Source organism: Aquarana catesbeiana, linkage group LG09 (assembly GCF_042186555.1).
Source record: "Aquarana catesbeiana isolate 2022-GZ linkage group LG09, ASM4218655v1, whole genome shotgun sequence".
Classification (NCBI taxonomy): Eukaryota; Metazoa; Chordata; class Amphibia; order Anura; family Ranidae; genus Aquarana; species Aquarana catesbeiana.
The window spans coordinates 39406517-39433398 of NC_133332.1; the positions used below are offsets into that span (position 1 = coordinate 39406517).

General features: G+C 44.4%; 1 protein-coding gene across 1 annotated transcript in view; it reads right to left on the reverse strand.

The window, feature by feature from the left end:
* The window catches only part of LOC141107529 (major histocompatibility complex class I-related gene protein-like), a 79810-nt gene extending 54563 nt beyond the window's left edge, over window positions 1–25247 (reverse strand). Inside the window, exon 1 of the mRNA XM_073598324.1 lies at window positions 25208–25247. The gene's annotated coding sequence lies outside the window, so the exon portion shown is untranslated. The remainder of the gene's footprint in view (window positions 1–25207) is intronic.
* Window positions 25248–26882: the final 1635 nt, after the last annotated feature.

Sequence of the window (26882 nt, forward strand, 5' to 3'; positions counted from 1 at the left end):
GGTTAAAAGGAGAGGTATGGCCAAAGCTTGCTTGGCCATACTTCTCATGTGGGTCACCGGAGTGCACTTAGTTTAGTACTCCTGTGATTCAGATTCAGCCAACAGCGGGATTTATCTACATGTCACATCAAAGAGCCAGTCCAGGCTCTGCAAGGATCCCAACAATAATGTCAGGATCCACCCAGATGCGTGGCTGGCAGCAACTTAGAGCCTGAGCTCACTGCTCCCACCCTCTCCACAGTATGGCACTCAAGTGAGCACTGAAGGGGCAGAACAGAGTGCTGTTGACTGACCGTCATTACTCACTGCTCACTGTACCCCAAGAACTGAGCAATCGGTGGCCCTGTGATCGCTCAGTTCTCAGTCTTAGCAGTGGGCGGACAGCTGCAGCATCAGATGCTGCATCAAGATAGGTGAGTATGTATGTTTGTTTTTTTAAATTGCGAACTCCTCTTTTAAAGTATCTGCTACTGACAGCTTGGTGTCAAAACAGCATACTTTCAGAGGTCTAGACTGGTCAGGGCTGTTTTGGTAGCCAAGGGGGGACTTACTCAATATTAGGTGGGTGGTCATAAAGGCATGACTGATCTTTGTATATTTTCTGGAAGCAGGGACCCTGGGGAATAAAATGGCCAAAATGCCTGGCTCCACCCCAATGTGTTTCATCAATAGATTACTTTTTCAAGGGGGAACCCGTTTGCATGCCCCTGAAAATGTCACCTATTGACGAAACAGATGGAGTCAGGCAGTGAGGCTGTGTGTGCTGAGAGCTCAGGAGAAGCATTGCTATACAGAGCGTCCAGCTTCAACCCTGTCTGTGGTGGGATGTGGTGGTTCATCCTCCTGTGTTCGCACATCAGTGGATTTTATCTGATCTGTTAGAAGATACCAGCAATACTTTTGTAGCCAGGTGCTGGCTAACTTTGTGTCATTGTGGGACACCAGCTACAGTGAGCCTGTTTTCTGCTAGTTCTCAGCCTGGATGCTGTGCTATCTACTGAATGCAGAGCAAACAGACCACAGCTGAGAGCAAGGGATTGTGGGATATGTGGTCCGAGGAGCCAGGATTTGCATTGGAGCCAAACCACTTTAGGATACAAGTTCTAGCTTGCTGACAGAGAAGAACGTTGGGTGAGGACATATATAACCTGGTCTGGGGAGAAGTCTTTCTTTTAGGACCATAGCCTTTAGCTGAGAGCAGGGACCTGGCCACTCCAGGGAATGTGAGCTGGTGCCACAGACTAGATGGTGTGGAGAGTCTCCAGATCCACCATTGCCAGCTCCCTGTCCGCCAACCAAGTAACTTTTGGGGGTCACTCTCATTGTCGCTGGTACAGTTACAATTTGTGGTGAAGCAAATCACTGAAATTGGGTAAAGATATCTTCTATCTCAGAAGAAACACTGGGGATTTGGTGCTTGTGGAAACACTGTTTCCTTGGTGTGTAAAGCTCAATTCACACTATGCATTAGAAAATGAATGCATTGGAAACCGCAAGTACACAAAGAAAAAATGGTTGTCTGTGTGTTCCATTCACACTGCAATGCAGCCCAGAGCTGCGATAAAATGCAGCATGACTGCATTTTATTGCAGCGCACCATACCGGATAGCATGTCACTGTAACATAACATCATACTGTGTTATAACAGCATACTGTGCTGCTGTACAATGACATGAATGAAGTGTACTCTTGTACACTACAAATAAAGTTCAGAAAAAAAGGGCGTTGGATTGTGCACCACCCTCTTACTCAACTGACAGCTGTTGGAGAGGAAACCATTGATTGCAGTTTACCTCTCTGGCAGGTAGCAGTAGCTGCCCATTCTGTATGAATTAGCCCTGAGAGTCTTCTGGGAGGAGCTGAAGGACTAAGGTTTCTGTGACACTTTGTTTCCTTTATTTAAAGAGTAGCTCCTCTATCGTGGGAAAAATAATAATAATAAAGCATATACAATTGTGACACAAGTCATATTTTAATTGAATATTATTAAAAATTACCTTTCCTTTTTTAATCTGCAGCTCTGTAAGCTTATGTGAAATGCAATATGGCACCCTGGAGGCGTTCTGTACACAGATGATGTACAAAACGCCCCCCCCCCAGATATGTCATTTCCTGCTTGTGTGATTGGCTCACTTTTCAAAGAAGTCTACACTAAGATACAAGTCAGGTTTTGAGCATCCCCTGCAACAAAATGTCATTTTTGGTGAAATACTCCCGATAGGAAATCACGTCTAAAGTGATGCAGGCCCTGCAATTTTCCTCATTAGAGCCCTGCAGGCGCAGCAGCTGACTGATAATTATAAAATAACTGCCATACAGATTCACACATGGACACAGACAAACAGCTTCATTTTCAGAAGAACACAAGGCAGGAATCTGCAACGTTTGTTTAAATACCTACAATGTACATAGATCACCCAGAGGGAAATGTTTTTTCTCAACAAAAGTGGAGTTACGTTTTAATCTTTCATTATATGTGTTGGTTTGGTTTATCACTGTATATTTGAATAGGGTGTGATATACACTTTCCACTGTTTTCAAAGTTTGATCACACACATAGGTTGGACTTGATGGACTTTGTGTCTTTTTTCGACCTCACCTACTATGTAACTATGTAACACCGTGGAGTTGATTTACTAAATGTAAACAGACTGTTCAATTTGCAAGGGAAATATCTCCATAGCTTAGTGAAAGAGGTAAAACTCTGCTGACTTCCTTCATCCAATCATGTGCAAACAACAATGCTGTTTTGTATTTTACTTGCACATGATTGGGTATTTTACCACATTCTCTGACTAAGCTTGGGAGAAAATTCCATTACAAAGTGATCAGCCTATTTGCCTTTAGCAAATCAACCTTTAACCACTTGCCGCCCGCCCACCGTCATATGACAGGGGGACAGTGCGGCTCTCGTTCTGGGTGGACATCAAATGACGGCGCACCCAAACGGCAGCGCCCGCAGGGGCGCGCAGCTCTTTAATCATGTGATCGGCTGTGTCCAATCAAAGTGCTGGTAATCGGCACTCCTTGTCTCACACTGACAGAGTGTGTGGTGAGGAGTGTTAATAAGCAGCATCTCCTCACAGGGGACAGTAAGAAATGTAATCAGGGCACTGATGATTAGTGCCCTGATTACATTAGAGTGCCAGAAGTGCCAGAAATCAGTGCCAGCAATCAGTGCCCACCAGTGCCAACAGTGCCCACCAGAGCCAGCAATCAGTGCCCATTAGTGATGCCAGTCAGTGCTGGCTTTTAGTGCCCATCAGTGCCACCCATCAATGCCCATCAGTGCAACCCATCAATGCCCATCAGTGCAACCCATCAATGCCCATCAGTGCAACCCATCAGTGCCATCTATCAATGCTGCCTATCTGTGCCCACCAGTGTTGGCTATCAGTGCCACCTATCAGTGTCCATAAGTGCAGAATATTGGTGCCTCCTCATCAGTGCCACCTAATCAGTGCCCATAAGTGCAGAATATTACTGCCTCCTCATCAGTGCTGCCTCATCAGTGCCCATCTGTGTCGGTTCATCAGTGCACATTAGTGAAGGAGAAAAATTACTTATTTACAAAATTTACTGACAGAAACTAAGAAACTTTTTTTTTATTTTTTCATTGGCTGAAACCTGCTGACAAACTTGTGCTGTGTTCAATCAAAGCACAGGTCAGCAGGGGTTGCGCGCACGCCTGAAGTCCTTGAAATAGGGCACGACATATGGTTACATCTCCCTAGCCTGCAGCTGTTGCCCGCCCGCAGTAAATGTACTCTGGGCGGGCAGCAAGTGGTTAATTGATACACTGCATATGTTAATAGGTGTTTTATTAGCACTGGATTTAGGGCGTATGTTGCTCGAAAATTTGTTTCACGTTTCAGGGTTGTTAATACAGCAGCTCTATTTGTGTGGGTAAAAAAAGGACATACATTTTATTTGGGTACAGTATCTTCCGGAAGTTAAGTGGATATTATTCTGATAATCTCAATCATGACCATAACTTTCCTACAATACATTACACATGTGCCACAAAACACTGTCTTTGTTGTTTAGCTGACACAAATAATCAGGGGAATTCATAAAGGATGTTGTAGAAATAAACAGAATATCAGAATAATATATATAAAAACAAATACATTTATTAGAATGTAGCTGGTTAGGATGACGTCCTTTGTTTACATACTGCTGTCAGCTGGAAATACCCAGCGGGGATGAGTCATGGTGGTTTCGTGGTTGGTAATTTTTCTAGGACCCGTCCATTAAATAGCATGTGGGTAGACCCAGACTTATTTAACCACCTAAGGACCAGAAGAATTTGTCCACTTAATGACCAGGCCATTTTTTTGTGATACGGCACTGTGACGCTTTAACTGACAATTGCACGGTCGTGCAACGTTGTACCCGAACAAAATTTATGTCCTTTTTTTTCCCACAAATAGAGCTTTCTTTTGGTGGTATTTGATCTCCTCTGCGGGTTTTTTTTTTTTTATGTTATAAACAAAAAAAGACCGACAATTTTGAAAAAAACAAACAATATTTTACTTTTTGCTATAATAAATATCCCAAAAAAAAAATGTAAAAAAAAAATTTTCTTCATCAGTCTAGGCCAATATGTATTCTTCTACATATTTTTGGTAAAAAAAAAAAATAAGGGTATATTGATTGGTTTGTGCAAAAGTTATAGCGTCTACAAAATAAGGGATATTTTTATTATGAATTTTTTTTCTTACTAGTAATGGCGGTGTTCTGCAATTTTTAGTGGTGGACAGATCAGACACTTTTTTGGGACTACTGACATTTATACAGCGATCAGAGCTATAAATAGCCACTGGTTTACTGTATAAATGTCACAGGCAGGGAAGGGGTTAACACTAGGGGGCGATCAAGGGGTTAAATATGTCCTACGGAGGTGTTTCTAACTGTAAGGGGGAGTGTAGTGACTGGAGGAGGAGAGAGATTGTTGTTCCTAATCACCAGGAACAGCAGATCTGTCTCTCCTCTCCCCTGACAGAACAGAGATCTGTCTATTTACATTGACAAATCTCCATTTTGTCTCTCTCTCTCTCGAGCACAATCGTGGGTGGCCGGTGGACATCACGACCTCCGCCCACGAGCATCGGCTCCTGCGTCGCGCGCACGTCCCCTAGAGCTCTTAAAGTGGCTGCCGAAAAAATGACAGCAATTTGCCCAGGAGAGCCAACCTACCGCAGTACAACTATAAATATATATATATATATATATATATATATACTGTATTTATTGGCGTATAACACTCACTTTTTCACCATGAAAATCGGGTGCAAATAGCGTGTGCGTGTTATACGCCAATACTTCAATTTTAACTGGCTCAGGGGGGACAGGGAGCGGGGTGGGATGAGCGCCGTCAGATTACATTCAGTGAGAATCTCCTGTTTACTTGCCGGCCTCTGTAATAGGAAGCCCCGTCTCCTGGGCCGCCATTGGACCACTGTTCTGTTCGATCAGGCTGCACTGATGGCAATGGTGAGGCTGCTGCACTGATGGCAATGGTGAGGCTGCTGCACTGTTGGCAATGGTGAGGCTGCTGCACTGATGGCAATGGTGAGGCTGCTGCATTGATGTGGACTGATAAGGCTGCATTGATGGCACTTGTGAGGCTGCAGATGGGCATTGATCAGGCTGCATTGATGGCAATGGTCAGGCTGCAGATGCAGATGCTTATTTTGTTTCAAAGTTCCCTATTTAAAATGTAGGTTTTTTCCTGAAACTTCCCTCTTAAAATAAATGTGCGTGTTATACGCCTGTGCGTGTTATACGCCGATAAATACGATATATATATATATATATATATATATATATATATATATATATAATGAACAGTACAGCACCAAGGGGGTTAAGAGGGCCCTGCTCATAAGGGCTTACAATCTAATAGAGAGGGGCAAGTGGTAAGAAAGGTAATAATTGTGAGGGATGAGCTGATGGAAGACTTGAAAGTTCAATTGATAGCTGAAGGCAGATAGGCTTCCCTGAGAGATGAGTTTTCAGGGATTGCCTAAAAGGCAGCCAGAGTAGGAGATAGCCCAGTGTTTCTTAAACTTTGCCTTGTGGCGCACAAAAAAAAAAAAAAAAAAAAATCTAAAAATTCACGGCACGCCTGAAAAGATTTAACAATTTTTGTGGTGAGGAATATATATATATATATATATATATATATATATATATACACACACATACACACATACACACATACATATATTTAATTTTTAGGGCTGGGGAAATTAAAGATTAATTTCTCAATTAATCGTTAATTTTTTTGATGGATCAAAATTCTTTTGATCGGTACTCACCTCTCCGCCGGCTTCCGGGGCTTCAGGGAGTTCTGTCGGAGATCCGGTGACGTCGATGTCCATAACGTCACCGGACAGCCTGGACAGTGATGGTAAATATGGATGTGGTTAACTGGGATCATTCAGTGAGCTAAGTGTAGGCAAATTTGATAACCTTCGTTTTTAACATTGTTGTCCTTAGAGGCTGATAAGCTGTGATATTTTTGCTATGACGGCGGCGCTTGCTTTTGATTGACGCGGTACCAAGTAGAAGCTCCCATTCCAGAAACAGAGGATCCTCTCATGTGGTGGAAACTTAACCACTTCCGGACCGCCGCACGCCGATGTACATCCAAACTTTGACGGTGGATATCGTTGTTATGGCAGCAGCTAGCTGCCATAACCCCGGTATCCCCGTTTTCGTGCGGCGGCCGGCTTTCTGATAAAAGTGGTCCCTGTGGCGGGTTCGCCGCAAGATCACTTTTATCAGTGGCGGGAGAGGGCCCCCTCCCGCCGCGGTCCGGTGCCCTCCGCCGCTTACCGGAGCCGTCGGTAGCGGCGGAGGTGATCGCGTCCTACTCTGTGCTGTGCCTGGAGACGAGTGAGGCTAAGATGGCGCCCACTCGTCTCCATGACACTGCTGGGTGGAAGCGACGTCAAAACGTCACTTCCTTCCACGCCTCTTAAAGGCATATTTTTTTCAATGTCATTTTTTTAAAATGACTTTTTTTTTATTGCATTTTAGTGTAAATATGAGATCTGAGGTCTTTTTGACCCCAGATCTCATATTTAGGAGGTCCTGTCATGCTTTTTTCTATTACAAGGGATGTTTACATTCCTTGTAATAGGAATAAAAGTGACACAATTTTTTTTTTTTAAAGTGTAAAAATAAATAAAATAATGTAAAATAAATAATAAAAATACATTAAAAAAAAAAAAAAACCCCATCCCGACAAGCTCGCGCGCAGATGGGGTGGTCAAACCACACATGTGAGTTATCGCTGCGATTGGTAGAGCGAGAGCAATAATTCTAGCTCTAGTCCTCCTCTGTAACGCAAAACATGCAACCTGTAGAATTTTTTAAACGTCGCCTGTGGAGATTTTTGAGGGTAAAAGTTTGACACCATTCCACGAGCAGGCGCAATTTTGAAGCGTGACATGCTGGGTATCAATTTACTTGGCGTAACTTTATATTTCACAATATAAAAAAAATTGGGCTAACTTTACTGTTGTCTTATTTTTTTTTATTCAAAAAAGTGAATTTTTTTTAAAAAAAGTGCGCTTATAAGACCGCTGCGCAAATACGGTGCAAAAAAAAGTATTGCAATGACCGCCATTTTATTCTCTAGGGTGTTAGAAAAAAAAACATATATAATGTTTGGGGGTTCAAAGTAATTTATTAGCAAAAAAACCTGTTTTAAACATGTAAACACCTAAAATGCAAAACGAGGCTGGTCCTTAAGTGGTTAATAAGCAAATCAGATTGAAGTGAGACTCCAAAGTCAATAAACGAGCGCGCATTTCATCGTCGATCTTAAGAAGTCTCTCTCTCTCTTTTTCAGTTTAGAAAAATAGAAAAAAATGCCTTTTGTTAAGTTTTGATACATTTAATTGTCTAAGGATTGTGAACAAATATCATTGTTGCAGGACAACATTCATAAAAAGAAATATAAGTGGTTATAGCACATTTTTTATTTTTCAGTAACCTTACAAGCTGTTTTGTACGATCTGCACCAGTTCATTACATGTGATGTTGGCTGATATCAGTGATAGGAGCATGAGAGATAAAAGATAAACAAAAAAGATAACGTTTTTTGTTTATCTCCTCCATACAGAGACCACAGTGCAGAACAAGGCGTGGTAAGACAATTATGGGTTTAACCACTTCCCAACGGCCTCACGCAGATATACTGCATCAGAAGGGCACGTACAGGCAGAATCACGTACCTGTACATTGCCCTTTAAGAGGCGGCTCACGGGCGCGCACCCGCCGGGAGCTCCGCGAGTCGGGTCGCGGGTCCCGTGGACTCGATGTCCGTGGGGATACCCGCGATAATCTCACGGAGAGGAAGAATGGGGAGATGCTAATGTAAACAAGCATCTCCCCATTCTGCCTAGTGACAGTGATCAGTGACGTGTCACTCGTAGCCCCTCCCACCCACAGTTAGACTCACTCCCTAGGACACACTTAACCCTTCCCTAGCCCCCTAGTGGTTAACCCCTTCACTGCCAGTGTCATTTTTACAGTAACCAGTGCAATTTTATAGCACTGGTCGCTGTAAAAATGACAATGGTCCCAAAAATGTGTCAAAAATCCAATGTGTCTGCCATAATGTCGCAGTCATGATAAAAATCGCAGATCGCCGCCATTACTAGTAAAAAAAAAAATTAATAAAAATGCCATAAAACTATCCCCTATTTTGTAGAAGCAATAACTTTTGCACAAACCAATCAATTAACGCTTATTGCGATTTTTTTTTTTTTTTACCAAAAATATGTAGAAGAAGAATACGTATCGCCCTAAACTGAGGGAAAAAAAATGTTTTTTATATATTTTTGGGGGATATTTATTATAGCAAAAAGTAAAAAATAATGTGTTTTTTTTTCAAAATTGTCGCTATTTTTTTGTTTATAGTGCAAAAAATAAAAACCGCAGAGGCAATCAAATACCACCAAAAGAAAGCTCTATTTGTTGGGAAAAAAGGGACGTCAATTTTGTTTGGGAGCCACATCATACGACCGCGCAATTGTCAGTTAAAGCGACGCAGTGCCGAATTGCAAAAAGTGCTCTGGTCTTTGGCCAGCAACATGGTCCGGGGCTTAAGTGGTTAACAAAAGGTTAGGGCTAAGCAGGAAAGTCAATATAGTGGTTGATTCACAAAAACTGGAAGGTGCAAAATCTGCTGCGGTCCTGCATAGAAACCAATCGGCTTCCAGTTTTGTTTTTTTGTCAAGGCTTACTTGAACAAGCTGAAGTAAAGGTCTGTACACACCATATGAAAATCGGATGGAAAAAATTGTACGATGAGCTGCCTGACAATTTTCCGATCGTAAGTTAGGTGCAATCGACAGCCGATTTTTTGCTATAAAATTTTTGTCGGATGTGAACTCAACATTCGATTTTCATTTCATTAGTATGGTTTTTGTCCGAAATATAAAAATAAAAAGAGTGAGACTACGCATGCTCAGAAACGGAAAAAATACATACATAACTATTTAACACATTACATCACTTCTGACGTTGTATTCTGTCGTCCGAAAATGTTCATATGCTGAGTAACCTCTTCACTTTCGACATGAGACTAGCATGTCACAAAAAACGGACGTTCGGTAGGGTTGCCTTATCTGCATTAAATCAGCCTCAGAACCTGTGTAATTAATATGTGTTCTGGATTAAAGGGATGATGTGGCAACCCTAACGTTATCCGAAATTCTAAGCGTTTGTACGAGGCTGTAGCTGATTGCCTTCTATGCACAGCTGCACCAGATTTTGCACTCTCCAGTGTAATGCAGTGTTCACACTACTACAAATTGGAAGCGGATTTCTCCACATCCAATTCACATGAAAGGAGATTGTGACCGCCTCTCTATGGAGTTCACACACCTCCAGGGCGGCTGCAGAGCGGATTGAACAGGGGTCCTGTGTGACTTTGGGTCAGTTTCAGGTCCGAATTCAGGCAAAAATTTGGCCCTGAAACGGAGAACAGGGACACACCGGACCCCTGCTGTGAGCCACATGCGAATGTGAACCCAGCCTTAGTAAATCAACCCCACTCTGCCATAGTTACATAGTTAGTCAGGTTGAAAAAAAAAGACACAAGTCCATCTAGTTCAACCATAAAAAAAATCTCTGTCAAAACTGAACCAATCAATGCAAGTAAAACCAGAGCTCAAGAGTCAATAGGGTTGCTTTACTAAAGGCAAATAGTCTGTGCACTTTGCAGGTGGAGTTCCTCCAGAGCTTAGTAAATGAGGAGGAGCTCTGCTGACTTCTGTCATCCAATTATGTGCCAGCAAAAATGCTGTCTGTTTATTTTCCTTGCATGTGATTGGGTGTTCTTTGTAAAGTGAAGCTTTACCTCATTTACTAAGCTCTGAAGCAATTGCACTTTACAAAGTGCGCAGTCTATTTGCCTTTAGTAAATCAACCCCAATGCCCACAATGTGCAGGTGTAGCCACAGCACCACCCATAGGGGTTGATTAGGCAGTGCATTTGGAAAGTGTATTTGCACCATGCAAGTGCAACCACTCCAGAGCTTAGTAATTGAGGTAAAGCTTCACTATGCAAAGGATACCCAATCACATGCAAGGAAAATGAAAAAAAAAAAATGCATTTTTGCTTGCATGTGATTGGATGATGGAAGTCAGCAGAGCTTCAGCTCATATACTAAGCCCTGAAGCAATTGCTCCTGCAGAGTGCACAGTCTATTTTCCTTTAGTAAATCCACCCCATAGTCTCCTTTCATATGGACAGGCAAAGGGTGGTATAAACAGGTGGTTGATCTGCCAACCTATAAGCAGACATGGGGTGTATATTAGGGTGCCCACATGTCCCGGATTGCCCGGGATTGTCCCCGATTTCTGATTTTTGTCCCGTGTCCCGGGCACCTTCATTCCGGGACAATACAATGTCCCGGAATGAAAAAAAACACACCAGAGTCAGACCAGTCCGCTGACTCCGCCGCCATCCTTATAAACACTACACACTACACAGTCTCACACATGACACATCATAAGCTGGTTGCTAGGCTAGGGCCACCCCGCGTCTAGCAACCAGTGACGTCGGCTGAGACCTGAGGGCTGACACGTGGGCAGTCAGTGTGGGCAGTGCACCCGCACCCTACGGCTGAGAGCAGCGCGCGCGCCTCAGAGAGAGGGAGCAGCCAGCACAGCCACAGAGTGACACCACGCCAGTGACCAGACAGCCACAGTCACTTACTGCTAGTAAGGATCATCCAGCCTGTGCCCAGTCAGGGCCAGTCCCGTCCTGGGCCGCCGCCGCCTACTCCCGCTGCCCGGAGCCGCTCTCCGCTGCTCTGCAGCCCATTGCCATTTGCCAGAAGCACACGGAAACGTAACAGTTCAACTTCTCTCCTGAGCAGCCCGAGCCTCTTCCGAGTCCTCCTCCAGGCTCCCGCCCATGAGGTCCGCAAGTTTTCTGCCTGCAGTGCCAGACATTGACAAACTTCCAGGACAGGTTAGTGTACTGTGTTACACTCACACTTTGTTACAGTGAGCATGCTCCCCCTCTGTTCTGCTGCTGTCCCCCTCCGTTCTTCCTCCATGTCTCCCTCCATTCTGCTGTCCATACCACCTGTCTAAACTGGTTACCACTGTTTGCTTTTTTTTCCCCAAAAATTGGCAAAAAAAGTATCAAAAACCATCTTTTTTTGGGCAGGTGCGAGGGGGGTGGGGGGTGTCCCTGAATGACAGTTTGGAAATGTGGTCACCCTAGTGTATATACATTGCCACCATTCGGCAATTATAAGGTTACATGCCAATTTAGACATATCCAATCCCCCATGTAAGTGAAAATGGAGCTGCCACAACAACAAACCAAGCACTTTTCTCATAGTAGCTACACCCTCCAATGCAAAAAAAAAAAAAAAGATCCCCCCCCCAAAAAAAACAACAGATGTCAGCATAGGGTTGCCACCTTTTCTTCAAGCCAAACCCGAACACAGTAGTAATGCCGTGCGCATAGGGTGCTGCAGCGAACAGTGGGTGTGGCCAAATTGCTCTTGGTGACATCATCTCCCTGCCCCCGAGTGATGCGGAACCTGCCCCTAGACAGCCGCCTGCAGCTCCCAGATAGCAAAAAATTTGTGTGTGACTATCTATACTTGGGGAGCCACAGCTGGGTCTGAATAATGTGTCCTGGTTTCAGTCCGCCTTAAACCCGGACACATGATTCAAAACCCGGACTGTCCGGGTGAATCCCAGACAGGTGGCAACCCTACGTCAGCAGGAAGTGGCATCAGGGGGGACAGCCATTACACTTGTAAGGGGTACGAGTGTCCCACGGGGGCCCAGGGCCAGCCCGCACCCCCTACAGCAGCAGCATAATGTAATTAGACTTTAGAAGCCAGTCCCTGGCCCGCACGCCGTCCACAACAGAGAAGCACTACTTGCAGGCTGCAGCCCTGCACACAAGCAGCCTCCTTCCTGTGTCACCCCGCAGATGATCCATGATCCGACACTCGCTTCTCTTCCCTGCTGAGATGGAGCATGGTGATAGGTTAGTAATGTGATTGGGCGGGTCTTGGGGAGGGGGTGTGGCCAGCCTAGTTGGTGGTGGGACCCAGCCCTCTCAGGTACAGGCAGACATGGTTAGTCACTAAGTCAGTGTGTGCAGCTGTAGATTGGTGTGCATAGCCTGTTGTATTAGGGCGTGCACCCCAAAGCTCAAACACATATGTGTGTGCATGTGTATATACCTGTATACTAACAGTGTCAGTAGGGCAGTTGGCGCTGTCAGTAGTTTTTATTTTTAAAAAATAAAAATTTGCAGAAAAAAAGAAAAAAGGAGATCTTTTTTTTAATTTGATGAAATATTAGAGGTCTAAACAGGGGGAATATGCACCACACAGGGTGATTAGGGTGTGCCCAGGCACACCTGGCACACCCTGTGTGCACGCCCATGTTGGTGTGTGGAGTGGACTGTATTTAATCTCCCCAGATGGGACATCATACACCTCAATTTCTGATGGCTGCCCTGAGTGGCACAATTGTTATCTGAACATTTGCACATCTCCTCCTTTCACCATCCTCTGAATAGCAATCCACCAAAGAAAAACAAAGCAGATAGGGTTCCCCAATAGAGATCCAGATAAAGAAGGAGAGGTGCAGGCAGATCCTGGGCAGCAGGCAGCAGGGAAGTAAACAGATAGACAAGCAAAGGTTCCATCAAGACTGTAACTCCAAGGGCTTGGGGGAAGGAATAGGGGGGGGGCTCACTGCTTGTCCTAACAAATAACAGATCAGTCCCAATGATTTTAAATGGTAAATTTAACCACTTGCCGCCTGCCATATAGCAAAATGACGGCGGCAAAGTGGTTTCAATATCCTGACTGGACGTCATACGACGTCGCCAGGATATCAAGCTGCTGAGGGCGCGCATCGCGGCGATCGTTGTTGCGGTGTGTCAGTCTTATCAGTGCCCGTCAGTGCAGCCCCATCAGTGCCCATCAGTGAAGGAGAAAACTTACTTATATACAAAGTTTTGTAACAGAAACAAGAAAAAACATTTTTTTTTTCTAAATTTTCGGTCTTTTTAAAAATTTTTTTAGCAGAAAATAAAAACCACAGAGGTGATCAGATACCACCAAAAGAAAGCTCTATTTGTGGGAACAAAATGAAAAAAATTTAGTTTGAGTACAGTGTTGTATGACCGCGCAATTGTCATTCAAACTGCGACACTGAAAGCTGAAAATTGGTCTGGGCAGGAAGGTGTACAAGTGCCCAGTATTGAAATGGTTAAAAGACCAAATGTAAGCAAATAAGAGAAGTTTACTGTGGGGTTTACATACACTTTAGCATTTTTTTTCAGGGATTTTGGTTAATAATGGTTGAGTATTAAAACGAACACTCTTTACCTAATTACAATTAACAAAATTGACTTTGCAAAGAGAGCAGCCTCTATGGCTTTAGTAGATCAGCCCCTATATTTCCAGCACTGCCTCATTTATCACAATCAGATCTGTAATTCCTGCGCTCTTTCCAGTGATCACATGTCATTACACGGCTGTCACATACACTAATGAACCGCACTGCAATGAACACGCGTGATTCCAGCCTGAATATTCATATAAGCTCATTTTTAAAATCTTACATAAAAATCTTACAATAACTTACCATAAATGAGCGATCAAAAGTTCTGCTATCCTCTTCACACACAGAGAAGAAAGTAAAACTACGAGATGTTTACTTGAGTTCTCTTATTTAGATGAGTCATTTATCAGGAGGGAGGGGATGCCTGAGGAACTTTGTTTACATGTGAAATTTTTTTTTTTTCCTCTGCTAGAAAATTACCGGTACCTAAAACCCCAAAAATTATATATTTTTTTTTAAAGCAAAAGCCCTAGAGAATAAATTGGTAGTTTTTGCAATTTTTTTATGTCACACAATATTTGCGCGGCGGTTTTTCCAAACAGAGTTTTTGGGGAAAAAAAAATGCACATTTCTTAAATCTTAATGCAAAAAAAAAAACACAATAACTAACCCAATTTTTTGTAAAATATAAAAGATGATGTGACGCCAAGTAAATAGACACCAAACATGTCACGCTTTAAAACTGTGCACACCCACGCAACGGCAACAAAAGGCGAACATTTTACTATACATAAGCAACCGTTTAAAAGCTGTTACAGGTTACAGGTTACCACTTTAGATTTACAGGGGAGGTCTAGTAATAAAATTACTGCCCATGATCTAAAGTTTGCGGTGATACCTCACATGTGTGGGACTACCACAGTTTGCGTGCGTTCAGGACCGACGCGCTTGCCTTTGCTCAATAGCACAGGGGGCAGGGACACTTTAACCACTTCCCGCCCGTGGTTCGGCTATCCTGACTGGACGTCATATGACGTCCTTCAGGATAACAGCCACCGCTTGCCCGTGGGGGCGTGCATAGCGGCGATCGCGGTGATCGGTGGCTCTTTACCACATGATCAGCCGTGTCCAACTACGGCTGATCACGATGTAAACAGGAAAAGCCTTTGATCGGCTTTTCCTCACTCACGTCTGACAGATGCGATTAGAGGAGAGCCGGTCAGCAAGATTCTTTGTTTCTGTTAAAATTTTTTGTAAAGAAGTACGTTTTCTTCTTCAATGACGGGCACTGATATGGCTGCACTGATGGGCACCAATGAGGTGGCACTGATAGGCACTCATAGGCGGCACTGATAGGCACTCATAGGCGGCACTAATGGGTACTCATGGGTGGCACTAATAGGTGGCACGGATGGGCACTGACAGGTGGCACCAATGTACACTGATGGGTAGCATTGCTGGGCATCACTGGTATATAATGGTGCCAGTGAGTGCCCGTTTGTGGGCACTGATTGGCACAGATCGGGCATAATTTGCACATGTGGATGGCCATGGGGTACATACCTGGCCATCAACATGTTGCCCCCTGCCCTGGTGGTCCTGGCGGCTTCCCTGGTGGTCTAGTGTGGGCATCCGAGGGGGGGGCTGCGCTGATAAACAATCAGCGCAGACCCTCCCTATCAGGAGAGCCGCCGATCGGCTCTCCTCTACTCACGTATTTGTCAGACGCAAGTGATGAAAAGCCGATCAACGGCTCTTCCTATTGACATCGTGATCAGCTGTGCGGCTTCACTTCCTGGTTCCCTACAGCGCATGCACGACTCGCGCTACACGTTCCCACTGGTCCCTGCTGTTTTCTGGGACCCGTGTGTGTGTCCCAGAAGACACACTATCTATCGGCTATCTATCCCTGGAAGTGGGAGCAAATACCTGTATTAAACAGGTATCTGCTCCCCCCTCCCCCCTGAAAGGTGCCAAATGTGACACCGGAGGGGCGGAGTAACAGGAAAAGCGGAAGTTCCATGTTTGGGTGGAACTCCGCTTTAAATGTAAGGAATTATTCTTGCGAACATTTAGAATCTTTAATAATTGCAAAAAAAATGAAGGTTTCCTATTTAGAATAATAAGCTGTCAGGTTAGTAAAACGGCGATATCAGAACCGATTCAATCATACAGTTTGTAGTGTACATAGATTTGCAAAACAATGGGATAAAGGAATATTCCTGAACTTTGTTTTATCTCATGGTTACTGTGAAATTGTGTGAATGCATCAATGCAGTGCATGTTAGCTCAGCTTGCAGAGCTTGGATTCATTGAATGAGTTTACCAAAAATGTAAATATTGCAGAATACACAGCCTCATACTACATAACTAAGCTCCATTTTATGCAGAATTAAATTATAAATGTTTTTTTTTTTAAATAGAAAACTATCTTTAGATAGATTTTTACTCCAAAAGCATATAAATTTGATTAAAAAAAAATCATTAAAAATCATTGATTTATATCCACCTTGTGTAGCAGTATGCAGAGGGTTCATTTTTAGTGTTAATAATTGGTCACACCCCTTTAGCACTTGGTAGAATATATGTATGTAGAAGCTACTGGGATCTGAGCACAGGTATATCTTGTTTCTATTGTATTGCAGGTCAGTGGCCAGACCTAAACCATGCAGCTCGCCCCCATTTTGTGTCTGTTTGCCCCAGGTTGGCATGGTGTCCACAGTAACATTTGTAGTGGCAAAGCAGAGTAGGACTGGCCATAAGAGGGGTTATTTTGAAGCAGTTGGCCGGCTTAAACATGTATTGCAACTAAATATCCCTATTTTGTGTTGCAAAGTTTGCTTGGAAGGGTGTAGCAGTGTGCAGAGGGTTCATCCACTATTTTTACCTATTGTTCCAGACACTATACTGGTACAGAGCCACCTATTGGCGAAGTAGTTAAATGCACCTGCCTACAATTTTTTTGTTAAAATATAAAAGATAAGCTTATGCTGAGTAAATAGATACACTTTAAAGCGGTGTTCCCCCCCAAAAAATAATAAAAAAATGGACACTTACCTGTCCTGGAGTCCACCGATGTCGGCACCCGCAGTAGATGTTTCCATCAGCTGTGGGGTGCTGCCGCCGCCATTGTGGGTAAGGGTACCCGGCAGCAGGGCCTGCTGATAGGGCAGTACAACCAGCCCTGTTGTACCGGGCCCGGCCAGCAGGGAGGACCAGAGCAGATTTCTAGCTGAAAAAAACGAATTAGCTAAATAACTTTATTAACCTGCACCTACTTGATTGGCAAGGTATATAGTACCTTCCTGGGCCCCAACTGGTTAATAGGGGGGGGCCCAGGAGGTGAGAGAAGAAGAGGGACTTTTTCTCCATTTTTGGGTGGAGGCATACAATCTCTTCTCTGTATCAGTGAGTGTACCTTGTGCTCACTGTATGCTTTCCTCGGCGGATGGATTCAATTGTAATGCGGCTCCTTTCTCTCAGTAAGTGCCCTGCCTGAGGGAGAGACTAATCACTGAGGAGGCTGAAAGAAAGAGTAATCCCGACACCGGTCCACAAGCAAGCAATCCCCCTACACACACACAGATACATCCCACAGGCTGAGGCTCAGTCCCCACACTCCCCATTGTGTGCTCATGCATACCTCCCAACTTTCTGAGATGGGAATGGGGGACACCTATCAGCAAAAGTATGCAGGCATAGGACACGCCCCCTGCCACGCCCCCTTAAAGGAGAATTGTACAAAAAAAAAGATTGGCTAAACCCACAAGTGTTTTTTTACCACTACTATTTCTTTATATTGGTTTTTGGAATTTACAAATGCAGCAATTTAGAAATCAGATGAAAGGGTTAGCGCTGGAAACAACTTTTGGATAGATAAAAAGTGCATTTTATATACATCTATATAGATCAGACCACAATGAGGGACAAATGAGGAGGAATGAGGGACAGAGGGACATTGCTCCAAAATTAGGGACAGTCCCTCGAAATCAGGGACAGTTGGGAGGTATGCTCATGGTCATTATCATTATGATGATCAGAGCACAGCAGGTTCTCTATGGCTCTGTCAGTGTAACATGCTGTGTGGTGCTGACTTAATATACGGCTGTAATGTGTGGTACAGACTATAACACAGCACAGCCATAACAAAGTCACCACCCAACAGCATGTTACACTGACAGAGTCATACAACACCTGCTGTGCTCTGATCATCATAATGATAATGACCATGAGCACACAATGAGATGCTACTTTACGCATGTGATGGGGGAAGGGACAGTAAAAACACACAGCTAAGCTGCATTGTTACCACCCCCCAAACCACTCCCCTTTGAGAATTTTTCACCAAGCTCTGTAATCAGGTCCACCTGTCAGTTTTACCTGTGGACCAGTGGGTACAGTGGCTGCGTATGATGGCACAGTGGCAGCAATTGATGGGTACAGTGGCTGCGTATGATGGCACAGTGGCAGCAATCGATGGGTAAAGTGGCAGCAATCGATGGGTACAGTGGCAGCAATTGATGGCACAGTGGCTGCAATTGATGGGTACAGTGGCAGCAATTGATGGGTACAGTGGCTGCGTATGATGGCACAGTGGCTGCGTATGATGGCACAGTGGCAGCAATTAATGGGTACAGTGGCTGCGTATGATGGCACAGTGGCTGCGTATGATGGCACAGTGGCTGCGTATGATGGCACAGTGGCAGCAATTGATGGGTACAGTGGCTGCGTATGATGGCACAGTGGCTGCGTATGATGGCACAGTGGCTGCGTATGATGGCACAGTGGCTGCGTATGATGGCACAGTGGCTGCGTATGATGGCACAGTGGCAGCAATTGATGGGTACAGTGGCTGCGTATGATGGCACAGTGGCTGCGTATGATGGCACAGTGGCTGCGTATGATGGCACAGTGGCTGCGTATGATGGCACAGTGGCAGCAATTGATGGGTACAGTGGCTGCGTATGATGGCACAGTGGCAGCAATTGATGGGTACAGTGGCAGCGTATGATGGCACAGTGGCAGCAATTGATGGGTACAGTGGCTGCGTTTGATGGCACAGTGGCAGCAATTGATGGGTACAGTGGCTGCGTATGATGGCACAGTGGCAGCAATTGATGGGTACAGTGGCAGCGTATGATGGCACAGTGGCAGCGTATGATGGCACAGTGGCAGCAATTGATGGGGACAGTGGCTGCATTTGATGGGCACAGTGGCAGCAATTGAAGTTTTTTTTTCTGAATTTTTCAGTTTGTTTGCGCCCCCCCAAAAAATTTGAGCACCAGCCGCCACTGATGTGGACCTGATTGACAGCTCCATGTAGGTCTACAGGAGTCCAGATATGAATTGACTTGTGGGCATTCAGGTAAAAAAAAATAAATGGAAAAGAACGTCCTTTTCTATTTTTCCAGACCTAAATGTGACAGATGAGAGGTAGCCTGATGTAAATGGACACAAGTCTGTGGTGTATGGGGGGGGGACACAAACTGAACAGCCACAGATGTCAAAACACTGACATCCCTCCCATTCAGATCCAGTTATGATTGGTGGGGTGCTGTAAAGCTTCCTGGTGGTAAAGCTAAGGTTGGTTTAGACTATGGTCCAAACACGCCTGAGCTCATCCCTGTCCCCCATCCCCCCCCCAAAAGGTCGAAAGGTGCCAATTGCGATCGGTAGTTAGGGTTGCCACCTTTTCTTCAAGTCAAACCCGAACACTTTAGCGGTGCACTGCAATTTATTTTATAGTAAAAAACTATACATACTGTATATTTTGCAATTAAATAAGATTTCCAATCATATGAAGTTAATCACAAGATTCCCCGTTTATATCAGAGTCCACAGAGTTCCCCATATCATCTAAACTCACAGATTTACCTTACACTGTAAGGGGGAACTCTGTAGACTCTGATGTAAGGGAGAACTCTGGGGACTCTAATATAAGGGATTCTCTGGGAACCCTGAATTAAGGGGGAACATTGTGGCCTCTGGTGTAAAGAGGAACTCTGATGTAAGGGGTGCTCTGAGAACCCTGATTTGCCTTAGTGTACTCACTCAAAGTCAGGAGAGAGGGGGGGGGAGACTTCAGTCACAGACAGGGATGGATGGTGAGCTCACTCACCCCTTGGCAGTCGGCACTTCTCATCCAGATGTATCTGTGGCTGCTGGACTTCAAATTTCCAGCCCCACTTTCCTTCTCTGAGGCACAGCGCTGGGAATTGGAGTGTGGGCAGACACAGAGGGATAGGGGCAGGAGGAAGAGGAGTAGGTCTCCTCTCCCCTCTATGTGTGTATGGGGGGGGTTGTTAGTTCTGGCTTTGGGCAGTGTGAAAGAGTGTAACAGACACTCCCAGCTTACACAACTGCAGCCAGCAACCCCGCTGGGAAGCCATAGTATGGTCTGAATAATGTGTCCGGGTTTCAGGTGGCCTGAAACCCGGACACATGATTCCAAACACGAACTGTGGGGGTAAGTGTGTCGCTCTGACACACTGCATCTCCGATCATGGTAAAGAGTCCATGATGTAGGCTCTTTACCATGTGATCAGCTGTGTCCAAACACAGCTGATCACAGAGTAACCAGGAAGTGCCGGTTATCGGCTTTTCCTCTATTCGCGTTGATAGGGCGTAAGTAGAGGAGAGCCGATAAGCTGTTCCCTGATGGGGGTCTGCGCTGATAATCAGCGCATTGATTATCAGTGCGGTGCCCACAAGTGCCCACCTGGGATTCCAATCAGTGCCCATCAGTGATGCCAATTAGTGCCTATCAGTAATGCCTGTCAGTGCTGCCTATCAGTGCCATCTATCAGCACCACCCATCAGTAACATCATTGCCTATCAGTGCCTCCTCATCAGTGCCCATCAATGCCGCCTCATCAGTGCCAGTCAGCGAAGAAGAAACTTATTTGCAAAATTGTATAATAGAAATGAAGAAAAAAATTTTTTTTTTCAACACTTTGTCATTTTTTTATTTGTTTAGCAAAAAATAAAAAACCCAGAGGTGATCAAATACCACTAAAAGAAAGCTCTATTTGTGGTAAAAGAATGATAAAAATGTCATATGAGCACAGAACGCACAATTGTTATTCTAATGCCCCGTACACACGGTTGGACTTTCAGACAGAAAATGTGCGATCGGAGCTTGTTGCCGGAAATTCCGACCGTGTGTAGGCTCCATCGGACTTCTCCATCGGAATTTCCGACACACAAAATTTGAGATCTGGATCTCAGATTTTCCGACAACAAAATCTGTTCTCGTAAATTCCGATCGTGTGTACACAATTCCGACGCACAAAGTTCCACGCATGCTCGGAATCAAGCAGAAGAGCCGCACTGGCTATTGGACTTCATTTTTCTCGGCTCGTTGTACGTGTTGTACGTCACCGCGTTCTTGACGTTCGGAATTTCTGACCAACTTTGTGTGACCGTGTGTATGCAAGACAAGTTTGAGCCAACATCCGTCTGAAAAAAAACATGGATTTTGTGGTCGGAATGTCCGATCGTCTGTATGTGGCATAAGTGTGACAGCGCTGAAAGCTGAAAAGTGGCCTGAGCAGGATGGGGGTGAAAGTGTCCGGTATTGAAGTGGTTAAACAATGCTTTCAAAAGACCTTATAAAACACACAAAAATTTCACCACACTGCAATTATAAAAATTCCCTATCATAAACAGCTAAATTCCCTATCATAAACAGCTAAGTAGCACAAACACTGTGATTCACCCTCAAATAAAACACGTGCAATAAAATATAACGCACGCACCTTACACATAAATAATAACAATGATCAAAAAGGTGCAAAATTTACAAGCAAGTGATATGTGAACAGCAAACTAATATTCAAAAATCAATGTTTATTCCGTGAAAGGCCATTTAAATGTGACATATGTGAAATTTGTGTTTTATAAGTGAACCCTCTAAACTCCTTATGCAGAACAGAGACCTGGGGGAGGAAAAGCAGCAGCACACCGAACTTCCCAGTGAATGGCTGTATACATTTCCTAAAAACCCCCCTGCCCCCCTCCCCCTCCTGATCATGAATCAATAAAATTAGTACAGTATAAATCTCTCCAAACCGACCTTATTGCAGCCATAAATGGGGGACATGATTGACACATTTAAAGCTTTTCTACAGGTTTTTCCACTGGATTTGATTGACAGCAGCGGGAGCACATAGCTTCTTCTGCTGTCACTGAGTCCAGTGAGGAGGGATAGAGAGAGTAGTGTGGCACAGCGCTGGATGGAGAACAGGCTTAGGTAAGCATTTAGGAGGGCTGATCATAGAAGATCTTTTACTTTAGTGCAGCGAATGCGTTAAAATAAACACCTTTAGCCACTACAACCATTTTAAATATATGAGAGTGGTAGTAAACCTGAAAGCAAACATTTATTATATTGCGGTATACCAATCATTAGATGTGGTGACTGTATTAGCTTTATTTTTTGGCTTTTTTTACCTTTATTGTCATATTGCCAGATTGCGCTGTCAGTGCTCATCCACATTACGCTGTCAGTGCTCATCCACATTACGCTGTCAGTGCTCACGCAGATTACGCTGTCAGTGCTCATCCACATTACGCTGTCAGTGCTCATCCACATTACGCTGTCAGTGCTCACACAGATTACGCATTCAGTGCTCATCCAGATTACGCTGTCAGTGCTCAGGCAGATTACATTGACAGTGCTCACCCAGCTTATATTGTCAGTGCTCACCCAGATTATGTTGTCAGTGCTCACCCAGCTTATATTGTCAGTGCTCACCCAGATTATGTTGTCAGTGCTCACCCAGTTTATATTGTCAGTGCTCACCCAGATTATGTTGTCAGTGCTCACCCAGATTAGTTGTCAGTGCTCACCCAGATTATGTTGTCAGTGCTCACCCAGATTACGTTGTCAGTGCTCACCCAGATTACATTGGCAGTGCTCACCCAGATTATGTTTTCAGTGCTCACCCAGATTACGCTGTCAGTGCTCACCCAGATTATGCTCTCAGTGCTCACCCAATTACGCTGTCAGTGCTCACCCAGATTACGTTTTCAGTGCTCACCCAGATTATGCTGTCAGTGCTCACCCAGATTACGCTGTCAGTGCTCACCCAGATTACGTTGTCAGTGCTCACCCAGATTACGTTGTCAGTGCTCACCCAGATTATGTTGTCAGTGCTCACCCAGATTATGTTGTCAGTGCTCACCCAGATTATGCTGTCAGTGCTCACCCAGATTATGTTGTCAGTGCTCACCCAGATTATGCTGTCAGTGCTCACCCAGATTACGCTGTCAGTGCTCACCCAGATTACGTTTTCAGTGCTCACCCAGATTACGCTGTCAGTGCTCACCCAGATTATGCTCTCAGTGCTCACCCAATTACGCTGTCAGTGCTCACCCAGATTACGTTTTCAGTGCTCACCCAGATTATGCTGTCAGTGCTCACCCAGATTACGCTGTCAGTGCTCACCCAGATTACGTTGTCAGTGCTCACCCAGATTACGTTGTCAGTGCTCACCCAGATTATGTTGTCAGTGCTCACCCAGATTATGTTGTCAGTGCTCACCCAGATTATGCTGTCAGTGCTCACCCAGATTATGCTGTCAGTGCTCACCCAGATTATGCTGTCAGTGCTCACCCAGATTACGTTTTCAGTGCTCACCCAGATTATGCTGTCAGTGCTCACCCAGATTACGCTGTCAGTGCTCACCCAGATTACATTGTCAGTGCTCACCCAGATTACGTTGTCAGTGCTCACCCAGATTATGTTGTCAGTGCTCACCCAGATTATATTGTCAGTGCTCATACAGATTACATTGTCAGTGCTCACCCAGATTACGCTGTCAGTGCTCACCCAGATTACGCTGTCAGTGCTCACCCAGATTATGCTGTCAGTGCTCATGCAGATTACATTGTCAGTGCTCACCCAGATTACGCTGTCAGTGCTTACCCAGATTACGCTGTCAGTGCTTACCCAGATTACGCTGTCAGTGCTCACCCAGATTATGTTGTCAGTGCTCGCCCAGATTATGTTGTCAGTGCTCACCCAGATTATGTTGTCAGTGCTCACTCAGATTATGTTGTCAGTGCTCATACAGATTACATTGTCAGTGCTCACCCAGATTACGCTGTCAGTGCTCACCCAGATTATGCTGTCAGTGCTCATGCAGATTACATTGTCAGTGCTCACCCAGATTATGCTGTCAGTGCTCACCCAGATTATGTTGTCAGTGCTCACCCAGATTATGTTGTCAGTGCTCACCCAGATTATGTTGTCAGTGCTCACCCAGATTATGTTGTCAGTGCTCACCCAGATTATGTTGTCAGTGCTCACCCAGATTACGTTGTCAGTGCTCACCCAGATTACACTGTCAGTGCTCATGCAGATTATGTCATCAGTGCTCACCCAGATTATGCTGTCAGTGCTCACCAAGATTAAGTTGTCAGAGGTAAAGCTTCACTTTGCATAGCATACCCAATCACGCACAAGCAAAATGTAAAAAAAATGTATTTTGCAGGATGGATGTCAGCAGAGCTTCTCCTTATTTACTAAATTCTGGAGCAAATGCACTTGCAAAGTGCATAGTGTATTTGCCTTTAATAAATCCACCCCTATCTGTCCTCACAAAGATTATGCTGTGAGTGCCAATACAGAATTAGGTTGTCAGTTCTCATAGATTACTGTTTTTTCAAAGTTTGCAGATTGTGCAGATGTCAGTGGTCAGAGGAAGGCAGAGTTCAAATGCCAATGGGCATTAAATATTGTGGACGAGGATTTAATACATTCTAGGAGAGAAGCATTCCATGAATCCTGTATGTTCCCTTGTATAATATACCATCACTTACAGGCAGCATTATTACAAAAGAAATGGATTCAGGGCCAGTTCACACCACATGCAGTCCAGTGCGTTTTTTTTCTGCATCAAAAATGCATGAAAAGCAGGTTATATGGTTTTCAATGGCATAGTTCACAAGTGCTTGCAGTTCCAGTGCGTTCCAGTTCCAGAAAAAAAAAGTAGAACATGCTGCATTTTTCCTGCACTGGACTGTACTGAAATGCTGTAAAACGCATCAAAAATGCACTGGAACAAATATGTCCTTATTTACGGTTAAAAAAAGGGCGGGGTGCACTGGACTGCATGAAAAACGCACCAAAAACACATAAAAACCGCACTGGGACGCGTCAAAAACGTGCATGCAGAAAAGCATCTGGAACGCATCCGGACTGCGTTTTTATGGTGTGAACTGGCCCAAGGCATTAAAACATGACCAAAATTGCATGAAATTACATATTATGTAGCTGAAAAAAATTTAAAGTCAATGCAGTGTTATAATACATTTACAAATGATGAGTCCAGATAGAAGAGATGATTACCTTTCCTGCAGCCATCACAGTGAATGTGTGCCTCAGTGTTGCTAGGATACCTTTTTATACATCCCCATGGTGTCAAAAGTAAACGGAAAGGAAAAGAATAACTGGTGTAACGTATGAGAAGGTGTGAAGTAGAATAAATAATGATATACAGTATGTAGTGCTTGTGAACTACAAACCAAAACTAATGAACATATAAACACATAAAGTATACAGCAGTATATCAAACAAACAAATATATATAAATTAATATCCTGTGAAAAAAATGTGACAAAACAACTGATCCAATATATAACAAAACGTGACAAAACAAGTGATCCAATATATCTTGTATTAAAAAATGCAAAATAGTAAGTGTATGAAAATCCGTGTCTGAGGTAAAAGATGTATAAATATGAATCCCACCACCAATAATATGAAGAGAAAAAAACAGCAAATTTTGAATGGTGACACCTGTGCACCTGAGGTCGCTCACCTTACTGCCTTAAGGTATACAGCAATTGTAAATCACAGGTGTGGTGTTCAAAAGATTCCCTCCTGGTTATGATGGTTTAGATTCCTCTTGATTGATCTCAGAAGCAGGTAAAACCATAAAGGAAACAGAAAAGATTCATAGCATAATTCCATAAAATGAGCATGGAGGGGAGGTGGATGAGAACGCAGACCCAATAGGCGATGCACTCACTTTTAGATAAGGAGCATAGACATCAATCCACCAACGCCAAGTTCGTAAGCCTCTGGGTAAATCCTAATGCTGCCTTCAATCCAAAGCCCCTCGTGTATAAACTCAATATAAATGGTGTTTAAGGGTGGAAAGAAGAGATGTCCATAGTGTGATCCCGTATTACAAACCAATTTATTAAAATAGCAAATAAAAACTCACATTTAATATAAAGCAGTGTGCAGTAACCCACGAGCGCCGAGCTCCTTTCCTTCTGTCAGAAATGAATAGTGCTCCAATCCCTAATATCGTTTGGAGGTTCAAAGCAATTTTCTAAACAGGCAGGTCACCGCATTGATCACGTTTCTAACTTCATCAATGCTGGCTTCCACACCAGTCGCTTGAAATCTCTGACAAATATGAGTTTGATCCACCGCAACACTCTGACACTGTAGACAAGAAACAATTTGCTGACACAGCTCCGCAAACAGGTCAGGTGGTAAAGATTTAATCAAGTTGTAACTGTCCGCTTGTCACTTTAAATCTTTTGTTCAGCACTGAATGACAGGTGGAACCTTTATTGCCTTCCTCTTGTTTCTCTGGGGAATGTTTTAATCACCAGACACTTCCGGCATCCAGGCAAGCCAGCAGTACCTTGTGGGAAGGCGACAGTTTATGGAAGTTTTCTAAAGTTTAAAGTTTGCACCCCTTGGCAAGCGGAGCAAGCAGGGCCGGATTCCCCACAAGGCCACCGAGGCCAGGCCTTGGGGCGGCAGTGGTGCAGGGGCGGCGCCGCTCCTGCAGCGACTTCCCGGCCGCCCCTCACACTAACATAGCAGCATGCAGTGCACCCAGGCACCAGTGAGGTGGGGGCGCTGAAGCGCCAAAGTGCTCCTCTCCCTCCTCCTCCTCTCTGTGTCCAGACTGAAGCGGCTCCCTCCGCAGGTCACCGCCGCCGCTGCTGTTTTGTTCGAGGCTCAAGCCCGTCCCCCCTCCCTCCTCCTGTCAGAGAAGGAG